Source organism: Triticum dicoccoides, chromosome 6A (genome assembly GCF_002162155.2).
Source record: "Triticum dicoccoides isolate Atlit2015 ecotype Zavitan chromosome 6A, WEW_v2.0, whole genome shotgun sequence".
NCBI classification, from domain to species: domain Eukaryota; kingdom Viridiplantae; phylum Streptophyta; class Magnoliopsida; order Poales; family Poaceae; genus Triticum; species Triticum dicoccoides.
In genome coordinates this window covers 204,922,870-204,927,991 of record NC_041390.1, presented here as the reverse complement: position 1 = coordinate 204,927,991, position 5,122 = coordinate 204,922,870, and the positions used below count along the sequence as shown (strand labels likewise).

The 5,122-nt window shown below is 42.0% G+C and overlaps 1 protein-coding gene across 1 annotated transcript in view; it reads right to left on the bottom strand.

Annotated features, from left to right (window-relative positions):
- LOC119316604 (RNA-binding protein cabeza-like) overlaps positions 1–4,816 on the bottom strand; it is a 7,485-nt gene extending 2,669 nt beyond the window's left edge. The window contains exon 1 of the mRNA XM_037590958.1: positions 4,681–4,816. The gene's annotated coding sequence lies outside the window, so the exon portion shown is untranslated. The remainder of the gene's footprint in view (positions 1–4,680) is intronic.
- Positions 4,817–5,122: the final 306 nt, after the last annotated feature.

Genomic DNA, 5,122 nt, shown 5'->3' with positions numbered 1-5,122 from the left:
TATCAGTACGACTTGAGTCAAAAGTTATTTGTCTCATAAGAACACAGTTCCACAAAACTGATGCAACTAACATTTCACAAACTTCAACATGAAAAAGACAATACATCTTCAGGTCTGATTCGCACTGTTGGGTAATACTTTTATTGGGCAAGGAGCAGGTCATTGCTAGAGACATCTAATGGTTTCAGAACCTGTGAAGTTTTTGGGTACGTATGTCACATAATAACAAAAAGGCACAGCTGTAATTTGAGTATGTAACCAACAGCAGTTTTTGTAAGGTAGAAATGAACAATTTTAGACCAAAGGAAAAGAGCAATTTTCGATTGTACCCCATGGTTATTGTTCTACTCTTCCAGGATAATTCAGACTGGATATGTACCGCCTTATAAATAATCTGTGTTTAACCAGCGCAGCAAAAGTACTTTTACAGCAAGAATGGATATGATTTAGTTGGACAAGGTTGAGGTCATTGGTTTAACTGCTCCGTGACAGGATTTCCTGTCATACCATTGTCCCAGGGACAACACATCACCCTCTTTTCTACCTGATTCCGAAGCCACAAGCCGTATCTACGATAAGGAATGTAAATTCTAATTAACTTTGCCTAATAATGCAGAAGATCACACTCGGTTGAGCAAATGTGGAACTTGATGCTCCAGTACTATTCACACACGTGTGACCGAATACTGCATGTACAGGACCAATTCTAGAGTAAGCATATAAACCTAAAATCAGCATTTTTTTTATCCTAACAGAACAAGTATAGGTCTATATGAGGTGTCAAGAATGGTGGATTGGAGGCTATCATTCTGAACTTGGGATATATTTTCTGCTATGTTACTATTGATTCTTACCACTAAAAAAGGCTATTCACATCGCTATTATTCGACACTAACTTTGCTGTCTTTTACTAGCAATAATTGAGAAAAGCCCATAGAATCCATTCCAACCACCAACATCACATCGACTTAATGCTATCTATTTCATTTCTCGTGGTGTCTGTATCTGTTTCTATCTAGCATTCCACGACAATGGACTAGCTAAGATTGAGATAAGGAACAACCATGAATGTGGTGACTGTGTAGCAGTAGCACCGAGTGAATATTCGAGACAATGGAAGGAGAAAAAGGAGCATAAAGCTTTCATCAACTTAAGGATGTAAGAATCAACATGATGTGCAAGTGATAAAAAAAACAATAATACCGGAATTTTAAAATGATAAACTTCTTTTCTTCAGAGAAAAGATCTTACATTAGAGAAAAAATATAATGCTATTTCATATAATGGAAAGTGACAGAGAAACCAACACTAGGGAAATTTAACAAACAAGAAACTTCTATTCTTCAGAGAGAAAACCTTCCAGTGGAGATGATTTATGATTCAGTTTCATACATTGAAGGACTGATGCACATAAAAATATGTGGAACATACTTGCTTGCTTAATAACTCAGATTTTATTTTCTTTTATTTTCCTTAGGGGTGGGGATGGGGGGAGGAGCATATTCAGAACTTTTCGGCAATTCATTCATGCACCATTTCTATTTGGGCCTTGTGGTTCCTCGCTTAAGGACAAATTGTCATTTGGAATATAAGAACTCAAAACATAGGAAAAGGAAAAAGAAAAACACGGGATTTGAGATGTCATGTATCCTGAGGAAAACTTTAAAATCGTCATTTGCGTCTGGCTTGATAGTAAAGCAAAAGAAAGATACCCCAAGATAAGGTACATACAACTGCTTGGTTGGGGACATGATCAATAGAACCTTGCTGGATCTGTCTCACTCCTGACCAGTTCTGAGGTCAATTTACTTGGACCAATCAAATAAATCTTGTCATCGAAAGAATTTTTCCTATAACAATCCTATCCTTCTAAATTCCTATGTTTTTCCTTTTGTTCCAAATGGGCCCTAAGAGGCTAACGATAACACACCCTTGTCATGTGTACATAAATGGCCCTCTAAAAATATCCATAACAGAGGTGCACTTTTGTCTAATCCAAATGCAAAGGATGTGGACAGATAGTTGCATTGCTAGATAAAATCATGATAGTGATAGGAGATAAGTAAAAAAAGAAGTATCACTTCAAATCATCAAATCAGGACATAAGACAAATGGATTGCTACGCTGTAAGTGCTGAGCACTAGACTTTATCTTTTTCGTTCAAAGAGCAGGACTTGAGAGGATATTTTCGAACACAGAGAAAGATGGCATCATCATATAATTAGCCCTCCACGCACATACCGAGATGAAAATGATTAATGGAATAAAGCAAATGGGAGCAGGGCTGATAAATAACTGGTGAGAATGTATGAATATCAATGAAGATAGACTGAAATCAACAGAGTAGTAGTCCTCGAGGGTGGCCTTGACCACCCTCTTTAGAATTCTTTTCACCTTCCTTTTATTTTAAGTTGTGTTTTGCATCTTTGTTGCAGTTTCCCTCGCCCTTTACTTGCTGTGCTCATCCTTGAGGCTTTACATTAGTGCATTTACTTTTGCTTTTTATCTAAATGTTTCTCTCATATGTTAGCAGTGTACTAGTAGTCTAGTACTGGTACTGGTGATAGTAGATGCTTGGAGCCCACATATAGGTTTCAAAACCATAGGATGATATGGCTTCTCTTCCATTCCATTCTCTTGGGTCAAGTGAAAGTGGAAGCAAATACATATCATGGAGTCGTTGGGAAAAAAAACTGAGGGGCAAAAGCTAACTTGGATTCTCTCCTAGGGAAGTGCTTCCATGCATGACCATGACCGAACTCCAAAGGAAGTGAGATCACTTGATAGCCCCTAACATGCTTTGATTCTTTGTTTTTGCACATCCAAGAAGAACAGCTCAAGCTTTTAGCTTTCGTGTTACCAAGCGCAGTAAAACTATGATCAAGACTGCTTGGAACGCGGACAACCTTCAACAGCCCTACACTACGTGTTGTTGAGTGGTGGAACCAACACATGACTGGGCTTTAAAATAACAAGGGGAAAAACTCTGCATTCGACTGTTCAGCAGGATGTGAATTAATAGTTTTAATATATATCCAATGGGGTATATATTTTAGGAGGTGTTGACACTAATCGAGTCCTAGGAAAAGTACATTTCACCATTAAATTAAAATATGCACTATTAACTCTTAACATTCTGGGAAAATATGCACTATTATATTATTGTCATTCGTGAAATGAAAATGATATTACTAAATAAATTATATGTTCTAGCTCCATAATTTATTTGTTATTAATTAATATATTCATGTACTTTTCATATCTAAACTTGCATATATTTTCAAATCGAGGGACAGCGTTAAATTATACGTAGTCACATGATATAACATACTAGTACCAGTCAAACAGTCATAAACAATAGTACTATGCTGCCCCAGGGCATACAAAATTCCAGTCGGTATGCTCTTGTTCCTATGAAATGAATCATTAGCTGCGCTTAGATGCAAGTATCTAGGACTCTAGGATTCCAAAGATAGTGGTGCAATTTTCGTGGAGCACAATTCTTTCCATCTAGTCATGTACTCATGTGTGGTGTGTGCATGGTTCGCTTTTGAGAGGCCTGCGCCCTGGCCCACGTAGCAATGAGTCGGCACACGGATGGGCCGCACTACCTAAGACAAAGAACAACACTGTAGTGCACACACTTTAATTATATTGGTGCAGGTTGCAATGCATGCAAGCAGAACGCCATGAGTACCAAGCCATGTGTGGTGTGTTGATGGAGCTCACTTGGACTCCTGTAGTTCCTTGACTCGGTGACGTAATTGGACCTCGACAAGGTGAAAGCTAGGCTGGCCGGCTTTCTTGTATGCGCTCGATGCGGTGCCGGTGCACTGCGTTGCATATCAATGAGCTGCGCTAAAGATCTGCTTCGCTTTAAGGTTGGCCCGTCGGGAACATCGAGGCAATATGCGGTGAGGTGATTTTAATCAAGTTTAGATGATGCTGGGATAGTGCACGAAATGATTCGAGATGGTGCTGTTGATGATGTGCATAGGAGATGCAGAGGTTTCATTACCATACCAAAGATGCAAGCAGACAGCTGTCGGAGATCAAACAAGCCGAGCCACCGGTGTTCAAAACACGAGATGGTTTGGAGCATGCAACTGAGGTTCGTCCCTTGGAGGAACGAGTCAAGAATAGATATGAGTTATTTTTTCAGTAAAAAAAGAGACAAATATAACAAGCTGTGTGCTGTGCTCTGCGAGCAGCAAGGATTGCTGCAGTGGTCACACAACCCTCGAATCCAGAATCATCCCTACACCACCACACTGACACCGACCGTATCGGCGGCGAACCAACGCACCACCCCGCCCCCACCAATCGTCCCCGCCTGGAAACAGATGCCAAGCCACCTGTCGACTGATCAACGGAAGCACAAATCTCGAGGACGGGCACCCGCCCTCAAGCCCTACGGCGCGAACGAGACGGCCACGTGACTCGACGGAGAGAGGAAGCGGAAGGGAGAGGCCAAAACCGCCGCAACGTATCTACCGCCGAGTTCCCATCCCTCGATCCATCTCGTCGTCTCTACCGATCGATCCATCTCCGCGACGAGGAAACGGAAAGCGAACCAACGCACGCATCCTCAAATACGAAACAGGAAACAAAATCCAACCAAACCATGCGTGATCTGACGAGACGAACATCCTAGGGGAGCGGCGGCGACGGGTCACGCACCTGGTCGAGGAGACGCTCCGGCGACGATCCGGGAGCGAGTACAATCTCGTCGGGAGATCGAGGAGGGAGAGGAGATTTAAGGAGAGAATTAAAACCTGCCTCTTTATGTTGGGATTTCTTTCGAATTTTGGGATTTGTGTGCTCGCGGCGGCACGGCACGGCGCCGACGTCGAGGCGGGTCAAAGGGTCCAGGCCCACCTGTCGGTGCGGTGGGCTGGACGTGGCTGCCAAGTGCCAAGTCCAATCCCTTCCATGCGCTGCCGAGGCTTTAACTGACATGTGGGGACATTGTTGCGCATTCAGACTCGATTATCCTGTCGTTATCTCAGCCGTCTAATCTGATGATTGATGACGCCGCTGATGGTCGTGGGGCTGATATAGGCCAAAATCACATATTTAAACTTCTTTATTAAAAAGCTTAGCACCATATGATCCTATTTAG